The 23,861-nt window shown below is 36.6% G+C and overlaps 1 protein-coding gene across 4 annotated transcripts in view; it reads left to right on the forward strand.

Moving 5' to 3' along the window:
• Positions 1 to 23,861, forward strand: part of DLGAP1 (DLG associated protein 1) — a 415,298-nt gene that overhangs the window by 92,568 nt on the left and 298,869 nt on the right. The window contains exon 2 of one of the 4 annotated variants that reach the window (XM_040550113.1): positions 16,238 to 16,334. The exons of the other annotated variants lie outside the window; for them this stretch is intronic. The gene's annotated coding sequence lies outside the window, so the exon portion shown is untranslated. The remainder of the gene's footprint in view (positions 1 to 16,237; positions 16,335 to 23,861) is intronic. 4 annotated transcript variants of the gene reach the window in all.

A 23,861-nucleotide genomic window follows, 5' to 3' on the forward strand; every position in this document is an offset into this window, starting at 1 on the left:
AATTCATAATTAAAGTCGCCCTGGTTTCCTCAATCACATATATTAATGAAACATAATGTATCCAGGTATGTGAGCATTGAAACAGAAAGGAATATATTGAACTAATAAGTGAAAGGAGATTAACAGCTCTGTGTTATTTTCAGTAACATCTGAGTAGACTTTTTCTCCCTTTTTATTCATTTATTGCAAACAAACTCTCTTCTGAGACTGACCTCCTGTGGAAGCTTTACCTCATTTAACAACTGAATGTCATCAGAACTGCTTTAATTGTATAAGCTCTGTTTACAAGCAGCAAAATGAATTTGAACCTCAAGTGCATTGTGGGACTAGAATGCCAACTTGTCTGAAACACACTTGAAGATTTCTGGAAGAAGAGCAGAAACCTTACTGAAAACACTGGGGTACAGAAAATTTCAAGGCTGGGATGCAGACTAGAATTTGGTATTGTTTGCAGCAATCATCACTCTTGTAGGCAGGTAGGCTGAAAGGAAATCAGATTTGCCTCTCTTCAGAAAGCATCAAACTTCACAATTCCCCCTCAAAATATGTCACATGAAAAAGAATTACAGACTAGTTGATCTTTTTTTGATCAGAAAATAACAAGTTATTGAAACATTCTAAGCAGTTCTATTCTCCGTTCGATAAGTATGTAAATTTTCTTGATAACCCTTTGTTTTGTCTTTATGCCTCTGATGTTTACTTAATCATATGCAGTTGTTTTACATATTTTATGAGGCATTAGATATGTTTCAGAAATGTAGATGACTAAATCAGTTAAAACTATTTGTAGTCCATTTACAATTGTGTATTCTTAAACATTCTGTTAAGGTAATATAACAATAAAATTCTTAAAACCTGAATTGTTTAAAAATATTTGGACAGTTTAAAGTAAAAAAAGATGAGTAATCTGATAATGCTAACCTGGATCCTTTACAGAAGCTGAGGTCAAGAGTTTGGATATGTCTGTCTTTTTAAAAACCTTACATCTTCATTTTTAACATCTGAAAGGAGCACTACAGACAATACTTGATAAATTGTCCCCGCTATTAAAAACATCTTCCCATTATTTGAAAGATGAATGTACCTGATCTTGGCTGCTGATTGCTTCTATTACTAATTTCTTATTGTTCTGTGGCACCACAGACTGTGAAAAAGTTATCCCTTAGCTTATTTTCTGAGTGAGCTTTTGTTATCAAGCGCAGATGTTGATGAGTTGCTCATTCTTATGACTCTTTGCTAGTTCTGGTTTTCAGCATCTCTATCTAGTGTTGCTGCTGGGAGATAGGGTGGGGGTGGGGGGGTGGGGAGGAAGTTTAGGTGCGAAAGAGGGCAGTTTCCTGGAACGCAATAGTGTTATTAAAATAAAATAAGAAAAAAAAAAATAGTGCTATTTGTGCCATACAAGAACATGAATTTTATTCCTTATAACTTCGATCCTCTATGTAATTCGTGATGATGGAAAATAATTTGCATTTATTCTGATAACTAGACATTTTACACTCCAGAGGAAATATGAACATCAAAAGTGTTTATTATCTATTCACATCAGCAGATAGTCTTTCGGGTATTAACTACTATAAAATGGATGTCCTGAACTTTGCAAAGTTCAGGCTGAATGCTTTGTTATTGGTGTCTGTAAGGTAGTTGAAAATCATATTTTATGAATCACATTTTCTAGTAGTTCATAAAAGCATTAGTTAAATACAAACTGTATAATGCATAGTGGACATATATAATTTCCAAGGGATTATTATGAAAAGTATAAATTTCTTAATTTAAATAATTTAAACTAACCCATTTTCTACTCCACTTGTTAGTGTAGCAACCACATAACCACCAAGTGATTATATGAAGGTGCTTTATTCAGCGCTGGAAGCCGGGGCAGGTGCCCAAATCTGGCTTCCAGTCCCGTTACATCCCGATCGTTATTTATACATTCAATATTACGTAAGGTATACATATTCATTACAGGTTGCAACATCAGCCTTGCATTCCATTCCAATTAGCTCTCCTCCCATTTGCACATGCGTGGTGCTCTCTGGTGGTTGTCCAGGTGGTCGTCCAGATGAAGTAAGGAGTCTTCCTCTCTGTTAAACTTTTCACCTTTCTCACTCAATGCATGCTCTCTCCGCTCCTTGGTTCTGGTTCAACTCATTTCAGCATTTTCAGGTTCTTATCAAAGGTCAGGTTGTACTTGTTCTCTCACAGGGGTCCCTTTCAAGGATTCATTTGACTGTTCGGTATACTCCCTAAATATCTTAGTATAGATAAATTTGATAATGTAAATACATTTGATAATGCTTATCTATATTTTATGACCCATCACCTAAGAAACATTAAAACATCCATTTGGTTTTCCCCAATACTAACACACTGAATACAGTAGTGGAATTGTTTAGGGTCTGATTCCAACAAAAGCACTTTTACTGTCCTATTAGCACAGGTTAAACAAATTTTAAGCATAATGTTGTTAAGCACATTGGTTAACCATAGTCTTCACTTTTAAGATAATATTAAGAAACCAATATACTTTTCATTAATTCAGGATTTATTTGGATTTTGGGTAATAATAACACTGTAGAAAATTATATATATATATTGAATAGACAAAGATAATATATAAACTCAGAAATTATTTAATTATTGGTTGACTTTTCTTCAACTGCCTTTATATTTAATGTATAAATGTCAGAAACAAGTATTTTATTTTCTAGTGAAGGTATATGATGTGTGGTAGTAACTTGCATCTTTTCATCCAGCAATGTCATTTGCAGTGTGGTGATCTATGTTAGAAATTTTGGTAGTCTCAATTGTAGTCGTGTACTTTCAAGTGTGACTACAATTAAGAATAGAGGCAGTTTTAATCTGGGTAGATAAGGAAGCTGAAAACCTGGACTCACAGATCAAAATGTGAACATTAAATGTGCTTCTTTTAAGTGTTATTCTCTGTTAAAACTGAGTCCCAGTAGATTTGAAATTCTCTCTGATCATTAGAGGAATGTCAGCTTGTCCTCAGGTTTGCAACTCTATCTTCTTCTATTGATATGAAAAGAACAGCAAAAAAAGGAAAAATAGTCCACATCAGTAAGTAATAGCAGTATGATTTTGCTGCTAGCCAGTAAGAAAATGCTTTATCTGTGAAATTAATTGTTTAGTAAATATTTATTATTGCTTTTACATTCTTTTGTTTGTTTGCTAAAAAGGGTAGGATATTTTTTGCTTCATCTTCATTATTAGTTCTATTGTTAACGTAATAACACCTGAAATTTATAACATATTCCTATGGACAAATCTTTCAAACTTTTTTTTTTTTCTTTTTTACTATTTTGTGGCATAATTGACATCTGGACTAACCACAAGTGAGGTTGCTGGATTTTGTGTAACAGAAAGTTGCAGTTCTGTTTTGACACTGACTCCCTTTTCAGTGGTCTTACTCCCCTAATCAGTGCTGAATATTTCAGCATTCCCAAGAATATTGGGACTATATAATGAGTGTTTCCACTGTAGCCCACTGCACTGCCTGTAGTGTTGTCCTAGAGCAAATAATGCAGTGAGAAAGCACTGAGCATACATAAGGATGTGCAGAAAACGGATGTAAAATTAAAATCTAGACTACCCATACTACTTCTGTATTACTGGAACTCATCTTCAGAATTATTCCTGCATGCTGTTAGAATTCCATCTCAAGAATCTGAAGTTGAGTTATGAAATTATCATTAATTATGATGGAGGGGGAAGGGGACAGATCATTCTGAATAATGTGCGTATTTGTAACTCCTCTTCTATATATTAGAGTATACGAAGAGAGCCTTATTGCTCTTTCAGATTGCACATTGCACCCATTCTAGAAAACTGAATTGCATTTGAGCATCTGTTGCAGTTAATCTCATATGATTTCTACACATTTTCCTAAATGCTTTCTAAAATAGTTTAACGTAATGTTCACTAGAAATTAGCAATGCTAAACAAATTAACCTCACAGAAGAAAAAGCATCCAAAGCAAAATGTAGAAAGAGGGAGAAAATAAAAAATGACCAGATTGATCATGACAGCATAAATTGGTCCTACAGAATTATTATGGGAAGTCCCTATTTGTCATGTCCAACAAAATTACAGTCTTTTCCTTTGTATATGCAGATGCATATCATACATGCAGCCTATTCTTAACAGTAAATAGTGATAAGCTTGAGTGGCTACTGATTTCCTTTTGTATTTTCAGGAATAACAGGGTGTAAAATAGCTATATGGAATGGGAAATTTGGTCTATTTGTCATTAAAGACCATTGCTTCATTTAAGTCATTCTCTGCACTTGCCAGGAAAAAAAAAAAAAAAATCTTGTATTACTGAGTCTGTAGAAGACCTTTTTGAAGTATTTTTTTCGTTGTATAGTTCTGACAAATGTCCAGTAAAGCTGTCAGTTTCTAAATAAACCTTGTCTAAGTTAAAGGTGGTAAAATCTACCTGTCTAAACTGTAGGAGAATTTGGAGAAATAATAGTTAGGACAAACACTCCAACACTCTTTCCCCCTTAAATTTCTTCATGTATCAAAGGTACTCAACACCTAATGTTTACGCAAAACTGTATGCTTCTCTGCTATTGAAATATTCATATTGGTTTATGGTCATCTTTTCAGATGAGCAAAGCTGAGGCTCTATGGAAATTAGAATATTATATACAAAGAATCTTCCAGTCAGCCTTTATTTAGCTGTTAATGTTATGAGTGGACAGCAGGATAACAAAGGTGAGCGAGTTTCTCAGTCTTGGGACTCTGAGATGCTGAACATCTGCCAAATCCCACAAGACACCTTAGAGGAGAACATGGAATTCTCTACAATCTGTCTGTGGGTATGTGTTTCCCAGGAACCATTCCCCAGCCCCAGGAACACAGGAGCACAGGGGACAATTCATTGTTCTTGTTTTGTGTGTCTTTGTTTACTTGTAATAACTGGATAATTGAGTTTTTTAGGTTTGGTTTGGTCTGTTTTTTTGTTTGTTTGCTTGTTTGTTTTTGTTTTTGTTTTGCTGCTACAGTGGCATAAAGCAGCTTCTGTCGTCCCAAGAAAGCATAGTGTATAGGCTGTTGCATAAGATGATGAATTGTAAAATGCACTCTTCATTAATGAACTATAAAAACCTAGGCCACTCTAACTTCCTGAGTGAATGCCTTCTGAGTATTAACAGTTCCTATTTATTTGCTAGTGGATAAATTAAGTTTTACAGAAACATGTATGAATAGCACAGAACCCCACAGTGTGCCCCTGTGGTACATGCCATCTTGTCTTGCAACATGTCATTTGCATACTTTATAGTATTGCTTTTTGTTTTCGTATGGGAAGATGAAAAAAATATTGGATGCCTTTTGTTAGCTTAACTAATATATGTAAAAAATTAAATTTGGTAAGGTTTTCGCAAAGAAAAGGAAATTGCTTTGAGAGTCATTTATTTTATTTTATGAAGTCTCTGGACTTAAAAGTGTAAATCTGACTTTGTAGTGGGTGATTTCTAAGCACTGAGTATGAATTCAACACAAGCTTCATCAGTGGCTGATGTTCTTGCTAGGTGTCATCCATACGTGAAGGTGGTATCACAAGAAAAATCTGATATTTTATCATTCTGAGTCTAGTCCATTGATTTTTTCTCTATTGATTAAAAATAGCTCTGAGGCAAAATTCTACTGTAAAGGAATCAACTTGGCTATGGCACAAAAATTTAGATTGAATATGAGGATAAAGCTGCACAGCAGCTTGGAAGAATGTGTTTGTTCACCTTTATTACCTTAGTGAGTGATACCAACCATAGCTGAGAGGTCAAATAAAATAAAAGCTTTCTAGACTTATTCTTGCAGGTGCCTCTTCCATTTTCTGCCAAGACTCTTACTCATCTCTGTTTCCAAATGGCAACAGAAGCGGGTACCACTGCAGATTCCACTGTGCAACTCTTGTGAGGAACAAAGAGCTTGTTTTTCTGCTTCAGCTGAATGCATCCACTAACAGTAATGCTTCTAACTTTAAGAAAGCTCTCTTTTATGATTGACTATACAGCATTATATAATCTACATTAAATAGGCTTTCATCTTCTCACTGCTGCTGTGTTCAGTGTTGCATTATTCTCACCCCAGAAGAGAACTCCTCTTTTAGTTTTCTTTGCCAAACTTTCCAGCTTGATGGATACAATTTTGATTACAGTTTTTACCTCATTTAACCTGTCTGTTCTGAATATTTTATAGCAAGGAATGGTTTATTTTTATGATATTTTCTTCCTTAATCAACATGTCACTCTTTGCTAGACAGTATAGTCTTTTTGTTTTATGTTTTCAGTTTTCGACATCCATCTGTAAGATTTGAAGTTCTGCAAAGAGAAAATGCAACTCCTTTACTTCCTTCCTATCACAAATTGGTGATACTTTACACCAATGGATCCTTCATTTTAAGTATAATATTTCTAAAGTAATTTTCTGTCTATAAACTTTTAACTGAAACCCATAAACAGAGTGGGGAGGAAGAGTGACTGGGTGTCAGGGAAGGGAAGGGAGAAGGAAATGAAGTAATAGCCATGAATAAGGTGTGGATGAGTGTGGTTTAGCAGAGTGCAGATTTTTCTAGAAAGACATCCTCAATGCCAACATTCTTTGATAATATGGAGGTAAGAATATGGTGGACTCAGCCAGGAAGGATCAGTGAATAAACTTTATCTTCAGAGCCAGGCAATGTTCTTCAAGCAGTGGCTAGCATCTGAGCCAAGGAGGCAATTTTGCAACTCATATCAAAGAAAATCTGTTTTATGTCTGTGTTCTATGAGAAGCACTAGTTTGTAATAATATTTATCATAATGTTGGCAACTGCTTGGTGGTAATTCTATCAGCTTACTTGTTTTGGGAAGCCCAGCTCAGTGAAGTAATAAATAAAAGAGACAGTGCTGTGACATAGGCTAGGAGGGTAATAAGAAGGTGTCTCTTTGAATTCCTTTCATAGTGACAGTGCCTCATTTCCAATTTTGTGCAAATAATGAGAAAAAAATTAGTAATGTCAGTCATTTTTCATAATGGAATATCGCTTTTAAGCATATAAGTGCTTACCATAAGTACATACCACAAGAACTTGTATTCTTGCCAGACCAGGGTCCTCATTTTGTTACTCAGTAAGACTTAGCTCTTTGTTTTTCTTTTTCATGAGTATTTATTTCACTTATTTAGGGTTTTGAAAATATAGGGGAATTACTTTCCCATAATGAATTGATTGCAGTGAAAACAGAGGTAGTGGCTCTTAATTGTTAAACAGAGCACTTCAGTTTTGATGAAAAGCATGAACTTTAATTAATCTACAAGTATTTAGAGCAATAGCAACAGCAGTAGAAATTGTTAAATAGAAAAATGTAAAAATCAAATATTTTCTTTTTTTTTTTAGTTCTCTAGTGCAGTAGAATAATTGTCATTTCTAACATTCTAAGGATTTAAGGGAGTAATTTATCATTTTAAAAATATCACAAGATGCATTCTTATTTGCAACAGATATTTAAATGGTTCTTATACTGGACATTAGGAAAAATTCACTGGAACAGGCTCAATAATATGCTTTAACTTTTGGTTATCCATGAGCAGGACATGCAGTTGGACTAGATGATCTTTGAAGGTCCCTTACAACTGTTCTGTTCTGTTCTGTTCTGTTCTGTTCTGTTCTATTCTATTCTATTTAAAGGTAGTACCACTGTTGTAAGTTAACCATGTGCTACATCCCCTTTAAATGCACAAGCCTTTGTAACACTTTCAGAGATGGGAATACGGGAAATAAATGTTGGAATACAAACATCAGAACTGACAAGAACAATTTTAGTGGGACCAGGGTAATGTGTGCTTAAAATATGTGTGAGTTGTATTAATAATATACTTATCTACATCTCATCAAATACAACTCTGATTTAAATAATTAATTTTTAAATAAAAGCCTCATGTCTTTTGTAAATGTGCTATTAAATTTGAAGAACATGTTGGAAAGCTTCCCTATTTTGCCTCTATGTATCTAGCCAAATCTGCCTTGATAAATCCAAATAACCTGGTATGTTTCAGCATGCACTGCCAGAAAACCAAACAAACCCAAGACAGAAGAAAATAAGGTGATTTCATTCTGTTGATAGAACATGACAGTACACCAAGGCACAGTCTTAATATAGCTCAATGAAACATTCTTGGCTAACCCATGGTATCCCTTTTGTTAGCAGGTTTTCACAGGGTGTGAGACTGGACTAGGTAGTTAATGTGGCCTCCTCTCTCTATATGTTGTTAAATTTCATATAGATACCCTTCTCTTCATCCAAGCTACTTCATTCAAAATCATTCCTTCCCTCACAGACAAAAATTGGTGTTCATAGGTATGGCAAGATCAAAGTATTTTCATTGTACAAAGCCACTGTGATGGTAGGGAATTCACCATCACCAGCCAAGATTGTCCTAACAGGCAGCTGAGGACCTGTGCTGCAGCAGATGGCTGAGGAAATGCTATAAAAAAAAAAAAAAAAAAAAAAAAAAAAAAAAAAAGTAGGAATAAAACTAAGCACAGAGATATAATGATTCTCTGATGTTTTATAATCACTGAGGATCTGGCCAGAGATTAGATAATGACATAAAGCTGCAGAAGTTTGCATGATGGGGGTCACACAATTGTGAGTTAGACTGTGCTGGTAGAACATCTAGTTCCTAGGTGGTGGTTCTCCATTTTGATAATTATATTTTTGTTTCTTATTACAAGACCTTGAAGGAGAAACCTGGATGAGTACACCTGTGTGGTTTTGTGTTGAGACATTTTATAATGTTCTGAAAGGAATTCAGGAATGAAGCAGTTTGGATTTTGTGGGTTGTTTTTTATTATTATTATTTGTTTTATTTAGTATTAAAAAAAAATGAAATAAATTATGTGTGTAGATACAAGAAACAAAAGTTATTGAAGATAATGTAGACAATAAGACAGTTCTTATTTTAGCCAATAATTATATTTTAACATTTTTCTTTTGTTACAGTCTTTGAATGTAAGGTAAGCATAGACAAATACATGACCGTACAATGACAATCCAAGATAGTATGTTGTGACTTCATTTGTGGAAGTATCTTTGTTGTACATCTTTTTATTATGTTTAAAAATATTCATGCACCTATTCTGATGCATAGACTTAGAGACTCAGCAATGTTTAAATTAACTGTTCTTAATGTCTCCGACTTACCAGGCTGGTAAAGTAGTAAGGACAGGGTTTTATCTCAATGGCAGATGTTGAGGAGTTCAGCAAGAACCCCTTATGTACAAGGTTAGGTTAAAATTTGTATCTAAGCAATGTTAAGTAGTTACAAATTAGCTGAATATTAGTGCTGAAATGGTCACTCAATTAAACTTTGGTTATAGAGATGCCCTGACTGAGTACTCTGACTATAAATGCAGTCCATGTTTAAAAGGTGTGGTTGGAAGCCACTAGTAAATATTAAAAGTATTCTATACAAGGACTAACATTTGTCTTATAGATGGTTCTCATTCTTAAACTTCTTTTGAAATAAGCAAAGTTGTTTTATAAAGATTCAGATTTTAAAAGTCAGTGAAATAACAAATGTAACTATATCCCTTTCTTTTTTCCTTCTTGAGGAAAATAAAGAAAAATAATGTATCTATTCTCCTTCAAAATCTTTTATTAGTTTCACCTACCAGCAAAACTTCTGCCCGATAGCATAAAGACGTTTTATCAAAGCACTGGGGAAACCCTTAATTTTCAGATTGTAGGAAAGTTAGTAACATTCTTGGTGACTGTAAAAATTAAATATTTTGCAATGGGTTATGTAACGTGCTGCTAATACAGAAATGACTTGGCATACGTGTTTAATGGTTTAACCTGTGGTGATGCTTGAGGGCAACCTCCAAGCCTTAATGCTAAACTCTAATTAGTGTAGACAAGATCACAGCACTGTATTTCAAAGGAATGAAAGATAACCTGCAGACAAATTACCACTGAAGTTACATGACAGATCTTGACAGTGTGTTCAAATCATTTACAAAAAGAAAAAAAAAAAAAAACCTCCATCGACTCCAATATTTACTAATAATTTGGCTACCAAAACGTTTCGCACCCAATAGGGTAGCTAGACTTCTGGGTAAGTACAGTAGTAGCACTGTAGCTGGAGGGTTTGGAGGGTTTATGGTAATTCCATAAGCAGGAAAGTGTCTCTGCAAAGGAGAGATAAACAGCTAGTAATCCTCATAATTCCCTACTGATAGCCTATCCATCTCTGCTATAAATTAGAAAGCCCAGAGATTAGGAAGGCTAGGCAGGGTGTAGCTCACAGCATTACTCACAGTATTAGGACAGCAGTGTGCTCAGATTCTGTGTCCAAAGGGCTGGTATTTTTCTCTAGGTTAAAGTGACATAATGTAGTTTGGAATACATATTGATCAAACTGCTAACGTAATGTGGAGATGGTTTTCTTGAAGACTGTTATATACTTCTCAAAACTAAGCTATCAGCTGTGGACTTGGGAATAATGCATTCATTTTCACTGTGAAAGTTATAGCCGTGATTTTGTAAGCTCTTCAGGGTTCCAAATTAAGTTGTGTTTGTTTTTTGTTTGTTTGTTTGTTTGTTTGTTTTAATATGTGTTTAGCGTTATTTAGATGGAATTAGGGTCAGTTTGTCCTTAAACCTCTTGGTACTGGGAGGAAATTGCACAAATAGTTCTGATCTGTTGGTATCTGCATGGGGCTGTTAATGCTGCATCAGTAATGTAGCCATTGTTTGTGTACAAATTCCTATTTAAATATAAAATGTGAAAAAACTTGAAAATTTTGAAGTTAGTTATTAGTTCGTAAAAAGTACATGGCTGAACTAAATTTCACTGTGAAGGTAGTCAGATGCAGAAAGAATTGTGGTTTTGCCTCCATAGTAGTATGACATATATTCTAAATCCTATGCAACTTTTGATCTGGAATATGTAATTCTAAAAGTGGATACTTTACTCCTGTGCTTTTTATCAGGCAATTTATATGTCCAGATCTCTGCTCTCTCATTTCAAAGTCCTTTTGAATAAATGCACAACTGTACTGTGTGAATGTAGTTACTGCGTGCATTATTGTCACTTCAGTCTTTGACGGGTCTAGTTCAATAAACTGTTGCTTGAGGAAAAGTAAGTCTTTTCTAAAATTGGCTTTTTTATTATTTTTGAAAGAAACTTTTTATCCTTGCATGTACAGCAGCAGAGTACAAGGTTTTTGAGATAGCGGAAGTGTTTCCATCATCTTGTTTGTTTTTATTTGTTTGGTTTGGGGTGGCAGTAGGGTTTCTGGTGTTGCAGTCATGAGAAAGACAAAACAAGGAATTTCTAGAGGAAGGAACTCACTGACTACAGTATGAAAGATGTCTTCTTAGCAAAGTGAGGAAAACATTTTAATGCACTTTTATAGGCAAAAAGAATATTATGTCTGAAAGAGAATTATAGGGAGAAAGAAAAAATGTGTTTGTGTTTGTTAATATTTGAAAAGATATGAATTGACATCCAACTCTTAAAAACTGACAGGAGACAGAAAAGCACGTTGACAAAAGAAGCACCTTTTTATAATCTGCACAGAGTAAATTGGACTCAGCAGAAACTATAGCAAATTTGGGCATTCAAGTAACTGCAAATAAATGTCTTCAGGATGACAGCATTAGACAGAAGACAGTCTCAGAGAATACTGACACAAGAAAGACAAAAGAGATGTTCATGTAAAAGCAGCTGGAGGAAATACACCCTATAGCATAAATGTACAGTTCACAACTGGAAACTATGGAAGATGTAGCAAAACACTAAGCCTTGAAGTACAGAAACAGTCTACCAAGTGGCAAGACATGTATGCAAGAGATCAGTAGAAAGACATTTTGCATGCAAAGGCATCCAAAAGGGAGTGGTGGCTCTGGATGAGAGCAAATAAATACATTTTCAACAGCATAAAAAAAAATTATTTGTATACAGTCAACTTAGGATTTGCACAAAATGCAAAATGTCAACATGAGCATAATATTAGTCTGTTCTACCCTTCCACCAGTCAGATGTTTAACAACAGCAGTGAAGGTTTTAAGGCTTTTTTATTATTTTTTTTAATAATGTATTGATGGACTTATCTGTCACATATCAGTCAACACTGTTTGTGTCTCAGGACTACAACCAGCAGAGTTTCTGATAGGAGGGTGAATAAGAAGTGTAGCATAAGTAGCAGTAGTTAAGCTTGAACAAATTGGGCTATATGAAAGAACGTGACAGAAATTAAAACAAAGTTTGGTGTTGCTACTTTGAGCTTTTGGAAAAACTGGCCGAAACTGTTATGTAACAATTGAAATTCTATAAATACTTTTAGAAAGTGATATGCTTCAATCTTTAACATTTTCAAACACTCTCAGAACAAATTGTGTGTCCAACTGTGTAGTATCAGGGAGTAAAATTCTCACCTTCTTTACTTCCTCAGATAAACTCAGCAAGTGTGAGAATACACCTTGGAAAGATGTTCAGATCCCTCTCTTCCTTCCAGAATACTTTTAGTGGGAAAAAAAAAAAATGCAGTATCAGTTATGGCCATTTCAATGCAGATAAGCAAACATCATATTTATGCCTATGGATCTGAGGCATAAAAATTATATTCCACTAGTATTTCTATATCTGTAATAATATTGGAGTGCATGTGTAAATGAATTTATAGGTCCATTTTATTCCAAATCATTCAGCATTGTGTAGTCAAAGTACTACGTCCACTAATTCCATGGTGTACCGAGTTCTGAGCACTTGACAAATTACACTAAAAGTCTTGTCCAGGGCATCCTTTATATGAGAAAGGCTGGTTGATTTTCTTTGCTCTACTTTGGTATCATGTAGCAATTCTGTAGTTAAAGAGAAAGAATGCAGGTTTTCAGGGAAGTATTGAGATGTTTTAACAGTCATTTTCTTTCTGTAAGCTGTTGCAATATTCACTGTGCATTTCTTCCAAGCTCAGCATCAAGTAAGGAAAGGGCACTATAACCACAAGGTCTTTACCTGTGCAGCTGTGTTTTGTTGGCTAGCTAGCTGCAAACTGTCCTGAAAAGGACACGTCCTTAGGAAAGAATGTGTCCCCACATAGTTGTAAAGAATATTGTAATGATCAACAGAGGGCACAGTAAGCTTACAGAAGCAGCGGGATGGTATCCCATACCTTTTCAGAGCTTGACTTACTAACCTCTCTGAAGTTATTTTGGGGAGTTTTAATTATTTATTAGACTTAATAAGCTTCATATTTGCTTTTGATTTTTTTCCAATTCCTAAATTTGGGCACTTAATTGCAATATAACAGCGATGGATATATACATTGCCTTTTTGCTCTTTACAATCCTAGAATCATAGAATCACATAATGGTTTGGGTTGGAAGGGACTTAAAGATCACCTAATTCCAGGCCCCCTGCCATAGGCAGGGACACCTCCCACTATACCAGGTTGCTCTAAACCCCATCCAACCTGGCCTTGAACACCTCCAGGGATGGGGCATCCACAGCTTCTCTGGGCAGCCTGCGCCAGTGCCTCAACACCCTTTGAAGAATTTCTTTCTTATATCTAATCTAAATCTACACTTTTTTATTTTAAAACCATTACTCCCTTTCCTATCACTCTATTATTGACAAAATAATGTAATAAAATAAACAATACATTATTAGCCCTAAGAAAGTGGGAGAAGAACAAGAGGCTAACCGATGAAACTTTGTGTAATAGAGTTATAAACAGTGATGGAGCAGATGGTTGCACCATCATGAAGGGAAGGAACTGGTGAGACATAACTTCTTCTGTGCAACAAGGTACCTGAGCAAAGAAGTCCTACCAGGACAACCATGCTGCTTCCAGAGACTTCAACCATTGCATGTGCAGTGGACCTGCGTGGTGTCATGTGGACTTCAGACTCAGATTGCAGATAACTGGCTCATTGTGTGATACAGGCACACCTTCAGTTCTGGTTATAAATATTACGTTCATTTTCTGATAGCAGCAGTTAAGTTGAAAGGAATCACCTTTGCTGAGCTTCAGATATGCTGAAGATATCCAAATCAGGATACCAGTCTTATAAACCTACAAATGAAAGATCTTATGTTAGTTCAAATGCAGTTAAAAAGTTTTCATAAACTTCCAGTATGACAAAGTCTGTATGATCTTTTATTTAACTGACCCTCTGGAAGCACAGCTGGAGAACACAGAGATGACATTTACACTTACATCAAACTGGAATACTGTGTCAGGTACTTAGCCAGATAGTTGGACTGAATTCTTCAGTGTAATATGGCTGTAGAGTTCACTGTAATGTAAGCACCATCACAGGAGAGGAGGAAGTGTCACCAGGGAAGTGGTTGGTAATCTTATGCCAGGAATAAATAAATTGAGCAACAAAAAGGTTTTAAAACATGTCAGAATCTACAAACATTAATTTATGCAAAGTTATGTGTCAAACTCTAATTGCTAAAATTATGCATGCATACGGTAAGGCTGTAATAGTACATGGCAGGGCCCACAAAACACCTGTGGAAAGGAGTTACATGTATTCCTAAAGGTTATTGTTTTAAATGTGGTGCTTAAAGTCTTTAAAATAGTGAGAATTCCTTCGTAATCAGTCCCCTTACTGAGTGCTCATTAACAGCTATGTACATAGAATGGCATTTATTTTCCAGGAGAAATTTTAAGTCTAACGATATAGATCACATCCTGTTATTCATTTACATGAGGTTTGAAATATTATGTTGGTTTGAAATATAACTGTTTCCATGAACATTGTAGATATTTTTCAGGTTAGCAGCTGCCAGTCTAAAACTTGTCTCCTTTGAGCCAGTGGCGTTGTAGTTACGTTCTATCTATAAAGTAGTCACAAACAGATTGTGTAGAGACCCTGCTGTGACCGGATAATTTTTATGCATGAAATTTAGACTGCTATATCTTGAAAGATGCCTTTCCTAAGTTTCTGAGTCAAGTGCTTTATTAGCAGAATCCCTTTCAGAAAGATGAAGTGGTCATTACTCTGCTTCATGGAGTTTGAAAGCTTTTTTTTCTCCCAGTATTGTAAGGACATTTGTCTTCACCATCTTCTTAAGCAGTTCTCATTCCCACAATACCTTTGAGCCTTGCTCTGCTGAAAATCTATTGTATGTTGGTTGCATATCACCTACCATCCTGAAAATAAAAAGTATTTTTGTCAGGTAGTTGCCCATATCATTTCTGGAAGTTCAATGTGGCTCTGCCTTGCAGAAGGAAAGCCAAGCTGGTATCTTGGACAGCTCAGAACTCCACCCCATTTATCCCTTTATAATCAGCATATGGAAAAGTAGGAAAAATTATGTATATACAAATTGCCTTATTCTCCAGAGTGGGAAAGCAATGATTTTCGTTGTAATACTTAGTCTCGTCTCCTTTCAATTCCTGTTAGCTGTTTGCCATATTGAATTTTACAAAATAAAATGGATGTTTTTTTTAACATACTGGAAATCTTTTATAGTTGAGAACACTTTGATGAAGAAAAAATAAGAAGGGGAAATGAGCATTTGAATAACACTTTTTTCATATCTCTCTTTAATTTGGGGGATGTCTGATATTACCTACATTAAGAAACCTTGAGACTGATTTCATCTGGGCCTTCATGTGTGACAATATGAGACTGGGGAGGGGGGACGTCTTTTGCTTTGCCTCCTGCAAAAGTGTCACATTTTCAATCCTTCAGACTAAAATTTAGAGGTGAGACACACTACTACATCGTATAGTATTTTGTAGGTGCTAAGTTCCTTACAAATTTAGCACTTACAAGTAGTAAGCTTTAAGGAGTTTGGAAAAAAAGCAAAATGCAGTAAAAAGTGGTCTGAAATTAAGAAGATGTATCAAACGGAAAGGCTGTTTCAGAATACAGATATTCTAATTTGGCTGTATGTATTCTGAATAGCTGTTGTAGTTCACCTCAGAAAGACTAATTTTTCAGACTCTAAGACTAGGCAAATGTCAGCCCCTGCTGAGTTCTCAGGGCAGCACTCTGCATGGGTAGGTAGGTACCAGTGCAGTTAGAAAACTGTGCATCTGAATCCAGAAGCAGAATTTTCCCTCACTTGCAAGGCTTGTTTTAGTTGGTGTCATAGGAGATTGCATTGCACCTCAGGCAAGAAAATGTGACTGTTTAATGCTGGAGACAGATCTCGTGCTTAAGCACAGAATCTGAAGTGTAACTGTTGTTTGTTTTTATTTTAGCAGGGAAAAAGAGCAATAATCCCAACTGGCAGTCCAAAAATAACCAGATTGGAGGGTGGAAGGAAAAGAAGGAAAAAGGGAAGAGAAAAATGGAGAGGTAAATTGCTATTCTGTAGCCACAGTTCCCTTGCAAGGAGGAGCAGAGAGGTGTTATTCTATCAGCAGTATGTGTAAATACAGTGTTTCAGTGATGTACAGTGTCTCTGGAAATGGGGAGCAGAGACACCACTGCCAAGCCACAGCATTTGAAATGGTTAATGAGATATGTGAAAGAGAAACAGGAGGACACCATCTCCTGTTCTCTTCTGGAGGTGTTAATATCTAGTGGTCAATTGTCTCATGAATTTCCTATATAACTTCTGAATATTGGACTATTACTCTTTCTAGTCCATTATTCACTATAAGGTTATCTCTCCCCATTTCTTTAGTACCTTCTAGTCTCACATATATAGTTTGATTTGAGCATTGGGAAGGACCAATTCTTTGTAATGAAAGATGGTAGTGCAGCAGCTGATTCTTACTTGTCATTCCTCTTTTCTTGACCATCAGATGTGTTGTGGATGCTGTGGGATAATGGCATGTTTAGATCCTGATGTGCTGATACTGTACATTTTCTTCCCATTTGTGAAAATGATACACCTCAGCTGCAATGGAAGGAATGTGAGCAATCCTGAGATGAATTTTCCCATTTTTTTCTGCTTCAGAACAATTGAGCTGTGATATTATTCGGGCACTAGAAATGAGAAGGCAGAAAGGCTCCAAGGCTCCAATGGCTGTCTGAATCCACTCTTGATGGCTATTCCTTTTTCCTTCATGAAAATAAATTTCAATGTTTTCTTCCTGAACATTTTAAAAATTCAATCTTTTATTCCTGGAAAGTACTGATGCTAGGAGTTACATTGGCTGCCTTTTTAAATGTTCAGGCTGTAAATACAACACAGTGGGATATTTCAGTAGTAATGCATATTTCTTTATACTGTTTTACTATACTGTATAGCTTTGTTTTATATTATATATTTGAGGTTTGGAACCTTTCTTCTAAATTTTTTATTATTCATTGCAGTAAAGGTACCTAGTTTTATCCAGTCATTACCCCCCCTTTCCCCATACACCCCATACTGTAAAAGAATAGATGGCAATATGTAATGCTGCTATTCCTTCAAAGTTAAGTGGTATGGAAGAGGCTGAAGTAGCCCAGATTCCACTCAAAGACTGTAAATGCTACCCCTTGTTTTATTGCAGAATTAAATGCAGAGTCCTGCATCTGTGGAGAGAGAACATTGTGCACAGACTGGGAAGCCAGCTGGCTAGCAAGCAGCTTTGTAGGTTTTGAAGGTACTCATGGACAATCACTTGTCCATGTCAGCAGCATGCCCTTGCAACAAAGACAGGCAGTCCTGTCCCAGTCAGTGTTAGCAAGTGTAGCCAGCAGGTCCTTCCCCTTTATTTGGCACTTTTGAGACCACGCTAGGAGAACCATGAACAGTTTGGGGCTCCCCAGAAAAGGAAAAGTACAGATATGCTGGACCAAGTCCAGCAGAGGGCTACTAGGGGAGCTGGAGTATATATGAGAATGTGTAAGGTGAGGCTGGGAAAAACAGGTTTGTTCGACATAAAAAAGATGGCTGATGGGAAGTCTTATTGCTGTCTTCAACTGTCAAGGGCATTCTTCTCAAATTCTTCTCAGAGGTGTGTACTGAAAGGACCAGAAGCCCCAGAACAAAGTGAAACATGGGAAATTAAGACTAAGAAGGGGGAAAAAACTACCAAGGGTAAAATGACTGGAGCATATGTCTAGAGAGGCTATGGAAGCCTCCTTGGAGGTAGGCAGAACTCAGTTGGACTTGCTTTGAGACGGACACTTGGACACAGATTGTTGCCAATTTACATGGTTCTGTGTGTACTAGTGAAAGGACAAGAAAGCGATAAATTGATTTCCAACAGGACTACGTAGTATAGGAGGCATCTCCTTAGTTAGAATTGTATGGCTGTCTAATTCTGCTTTATTTCATTTTATTTTTATTGCTGAAACAATTCTGGCTCTTATTTTTGTCTTAACTTGCTTGAGAACAATTCTGTAGTTTCTCATTTTAAGATAAGTTTTGATTATTTGTATGTTTACCAGAGTTACAATCATAACAGTAAATCTTCTGTCTTGTTATAACTCTAGCAACTGATAAGGACCTTAATGATATAGTTTGTAAGCTTTGATCAGTGAAGTAGATAACAAAATCAATTTCTGTTTTGGGTTTAGCTTGGATACTGTCTGTACATAGTAGAGATGATTTACACTTATCTGTGTCTCAGTTTCTGCTTCAGGCTCTCAGCAAGTTTGAGCAGATATGAAATGGATATCAGAAGCTACAGCAATATTTAGAAGTCTCTTTTGAAAACTGTGATCCTAGAGTCTTGCTTTTTATGTGCTAATTTTAAATTCTGGAGGACAAGATGAAAAGTAACCAGTTTTCCAAACAGCTGAGACTCAAGGTAATCCAATCTCTGATGGCATTGCTTTGAAAGAAAAGTGCAAAAAAGTGCATTTTATGTAGCTTTATTTTTAAAGTCATTCACTTGCTATGAATCCATTTGCAAGATGTTACTCAACCCTCTGGAGGCTGCTTTCATTGACTTTCTTGAGAGCAGAAGTTGCTCAGCTGTTTACCTGCTTTGAGCCCATACAGGCTGGGCAGCTGTCCAGTTAATGAAAAGTCTCCCAAGAAAAGATTTGCTTGTACCAATGTGACTTGTCCATCTCAAAGGATTTGTTTATTGCCACATGTCAGCCAGCTCTACATGTTGGCCTTGCACTGTGGGCAAGGTGCCCAGCACCTCACCTACACTCAATTTAGGACAGTTAATTCCACCTGCAGTAGTCTTCTGGTAGCCCTTTTATCCTGGGAGCCCTCAGAGCAAGTTGTGAGCTGAATGAACTATCCTGATGGTGGTGGATCTTCCACTGATCTATTCACATAGAGGTCATGCAACCCTGCTATGCCAGGTCAGGTCAGACTTTCTCCATATGTTCACAAGTAAGATGCCAAGAAATACTCCGTCTCTGCTGAAACAGCTTCTCCAGCATGCAGCTCGTTCCCTTTCCAAGCACTCTCTGGCAGGCAGGGCACTAGGAATGAACTGCAGGAATTAGCCTAGCAGCAGCTGCCCTCTTCTTTTAGAGGTGAGTGCCCATGGGCTGGACACCGTGTACGTATCCATGCTTGCTACACCCAAGGCTTCTTGAAACAATGGTTGCAGCTGTAAGTGTGAGGATGGATGTGTGCAGAAGACACAGTCATTTTGGTAGTGAGGATAGCCTTTTGGTGTAGCTAGCATGAACTATGTGAGACACCCTGGTAGGACAGCAGTATGGCACTGCACGCTACACCGTTTCAAAATTTTGTAATTTTTTTCCATTTAGTTGGGTAGCAATGGAAAGTGCATTTGGTCCTTCTGCTCCTACTCAAGTCTGTCAGTGATTCTGGAAAAGGAGAGAGCCCATTCCCCATGTTACTGTCATTTGTATTATCCTGAGACAGCTGGGAAAGCGCAAGCACTGAAAAAGTGGACTGAAAGAAGGGAATGTCTTGTGTAAATAAATTATTTTTGTGTGATTTTCTAGCCAGTACATGTTCTCTCTTGGATAAGTCAGAATTACAATTTTTAAATAGTAATTTAAAATTAAGCTAATATTGAGTTCATATTTAATCAGTCTTTAAAATTATGTTAACTAGTATTACACTTAAAGAAATGCTAATGAATTGCTACTTCCCAACACGTATATATCTCCTAAGAACTACACAGACTGCTGTAAAAGAATTGTGTCATCAGTTTGGACAGCTGACAAGGCATATGGCAAACTCTTTTATGATGCCTGTTATCTGTAATGATAGCTGTTTGTGTAGCGGTGCTCTTCACTAAGCAAGGGTAAAGCAGTAATGCAGTAGTTGCTACTAAGTGGAGCAAACTGCAAAAGGACCAAAAAAATAAAAATAAAAAACACCATCGAGGATCAACATTTTAGAAAGTCAAGGAAAAAGAAAAGCAGTGCAGTCACCCAGGGGAGTTTCTATAGCAGCAGTAATCTGAAACACTCAGGCACGTTGCCAAGAGCTCCAGTAGGTTGTTAATCAAAACTTCCAAGTTTCCTGCCAATCCAAGGTTCTGTCAGCATCAGAAAGGAAAACTGTCATATAATGATGGGATACTTAACTTGCATAAAGAAAATTTTAAATTTTGGTGAGGACTATTCTTATCCTTTTTTTTGTGTGTGTGTGTTTTCTTCACCTTATAAAAATAGACTTCCCATTGGACTTTTAGCTGAAGTAATCCATTAATACATTTAACATACAGGATACATTCTGATACACTTAGAGAGTATATTCCCTTTTATTGGCTGCAATTGGGTGTTCCAGTAATAACACAAAAATCTTAAAATTCTGCCAAGGAATGGGGTAAGACAGCATTGAGAAAATTAAACACGTGTATATGTAAAGCAGACACTTTAATTGCAATGTAAAATTTAAGTAAACTTGGTATAAGCACTCCAGTTATCTGTATAGTTAACAATAATATATAGCTTTGCTTCAGGCATTGAATTAACTGAAAAAATAATGTCAGCCACTTCCTGTTTATAGGGATAGTTGGCTTCTTAATATTATCACACAGTAGGCATTTTTTTCAACTGATGCTGACAAATCCCATTATCTAGGAAATGTTTCTATTGCATAAGCTTAACAACAGTGAAGGCAAAAGTGATTTCAGTCTTTTCCATCTTAATTTTCCGGGTGATGGATTTTTCAGTTCTCTCCGAGGAGGAGAAAATGGCAGGACATAAAAGGAGAGTGCGCTCTTTGGCATGATTTTCTCTTCCTGCCACTTGCCTGGCAGAGCCTCTGTGGTCTTGGTGAGGGCATCAGAATGAGGCAGGAGGGAGGCCAGGAGGCAGCAGGGGCGACCACTGCTATTCATTCAGAGAGCCTCACCCCAGTACCTCAGAATTCCCTCTGCCAATGATGGGGTTGGCATTAATTCACATTGCCTGGCACATTCTGGGAGGAAATTCACTGTTAAGGGAATAGCTTAACATTATGTAGGGATTCTGGTAAGCCTGGAGGTGTGTATTGCAGGAGCTGTGCTGCCATAGAAACTGAGAGATGACGCGTAACCATTGGCTTTTCATGTAAATAGCCATAATTGCCTCTGGCCTGCGTAAATGTTGGGGGAGGGAGAGATTTATGGGGGTCAGGAGAAAAGTTGCCTCTTCCATGACCCTGCTTCCCAGAAATGCTGTATTTCAACAGGATTCTTTCAAGGGAGCTGCTAAGGTTATTGATGAACCAGAGCATCCTCTTTGGTGTTTGTTTGTGTTGTTGTTATTGTTGTTTTGGTTGGTTTGGTTTATTGGGTTTGGTTTGTTGTTTGTTTGTTTGTTTGTTTTTTAAATAACCCGTGACAGCTGATTTGATCAAAAGCTTTTAACAGTATAGTTTTCAGCATGTGAAAATGGAGAAGAGGAATTTGCTGATTTGGAAGTAAAATATTGTGTATTGCTTTATAGGTCTCAAATCCCATGTTATAGTTATTATTTATCACCTATATTTCTGCTTACCAGAATTCCAGTGATTGGCGGTAGAGTCGTGAATCCTGTTAAGACCCCTGTGTGACATGATAAATCAGCCTGTTACGGGGAAGAAGGCATGCTTAATGGCCCTAGGCAAAATTATTGTGAAGTAATAAGCTTAGGAAGCATAGAAACTTGAAATAGTTTCAGTCCAATATAGACACTCTATAACTTGGTAGTAGCTTTGCTTCAGTTTGCTACATTTTTATTGTACCTGTGTAGGAATTGTATGGCTTGTCTTCATTCAATTGCTAATTTAGGGTGTTAAAAGAACCTACATATCTTAATGCAAATACTGGATAAATAAAATCAAGGTTAACAACTTCAGACTTTCCTCAAAATTGAGCTTTACGCAAGGGTTACTGGATTAATTTCACTGTTTTACCATTTTGACAACTCTCCTGAATTTCCCAACTACACTTCTGTACAATATGGGGGTGCTGTCAATGCAGGTAGGTGTAAGCTAACGTTAATCAATCATGTCAGGTGACAGCTGTGGACATTATGAGTTTCAGCGCAGGCTGGAGACCCCAAGTAAATAAATTGTGAGCAGAAAATATGGCTCTTGAAAAGCCTGTGGTGGAGCATGTTTAGCTATGAATTCAGTGCTGTTAGTAATTGCAAATGAGATTCATTTCCCTGTTTGATTTAGATTATTCAGCTGTTTGACAACTGGGAATCTAGTTTGAGCTACCGCCTGGGTGCCTTTTTCTAGCCACTGGAAAAGCAAGGATACATCCCATCTTAATGTGGCCGGATGAAATTATGGTGCTGAATATCACTCTTGGATTATTACTAGCCTGAGTATGCTGCAATCCATCACTGTCTCCCCACAAGTGGTTTCTGTTTGTGACCTTAAAATTCATGGCTGGGACTGTTGCTCCAGTAAAAAGGATCAACAGGTCACTTTTTGAAAGAAAAAAAAATCCAATTACAAAATTATCAAAATTATCAGGAAGCTGTTCTGAAATCTTGTTCTTGTGACAGGATTCTTTCCTTTGCAGCAATGGATTTTTAATAACAAAGGTGCTTCATACTGGACCCTTTCTAATAAAATGCAGTAACCCCCATGAACTTTAAATGTAACTTAAATTGCTTTTTTTTTTTTTTTTTTAAATCTGGCAGACACTAGTGGTTTGATTTTCAGTTTCAAACAGCTGCTCCTTTTATGAGATGTGTAGTGAGTTACAAATGTAAATTTCATCTAGGAAAAGTACATGAATTTTGTACAGCAATTGGTCCCCTGGTGCTCTGTCCCCAAAATGGGGATAAATTGGGACGTACAGGCTGAAGAAGGAGCATACCATTGAAATCAAACATGGTTTGTTTTTAATGTCACATTTATTGCACATCCTCGAATGATAAGGATCCTAACGATTCTTCAACATTAGGAAGGAGGAACATGAGAGGAGGTGGAAGATCAAAGGTGTTTACAGCTTTTCCATGAGGATGATAGAAAAATCCTCGACTATAGGGGAAAAAAAAAAAAAAAGCTTTGTTCTAAGACCCACATTTGCAGTCATCACTGATTCATATCATTGTGTTACACATTTCAGCTGGGCTCCTATTGCCATAATTTCTACTAACAAGAAAATGAGTCTCTTCTCTGAATTGCATTTAATATACCATTTCTGTTTTTCACATCCAGCCCACATGGTGCTATGCCTGAATAAAAGCAGATTGGCTTCCTTTTTTATTCAGACACTCTGGCTAACCCTTATGTACATAAAAGAACTACATTAAAGTTACCACCCACTGAACATACACATTTTTTTCATGAATCAGGTCCAACTCCCGTTTAAAGAAAACTTGTTAAGCGATTGGCTAGTTTCTTCACATTACATGCAGTGACAGATTCCTTTCCACTTTACAGATCCAACAGCTATTATTGGGAGCTAAAGAAGCCATCTTCCTACTGATTCAAATGAAAAATTAATCTTGCCCCATAATAAGATTAGTGAATATTTACTGGACACTGAAGTAGTAAAGAACCACTAGAGATCTTAA

This window comes from Cygnus olor, chromosome 2, assembly GCF_009769625.2.
Source record: "Cygnus olor isolate bCygOlo1 chromosome 2, bCygOlo1.pri.v2, whole genome shotgun sequence".
In the NCBI taxonomy this organism is placed as follows: Eukaryota; Metazoa; Chordata; class Aves; order Anseriformes; family Anatidae; genus Cygnus; species Cygnus olor.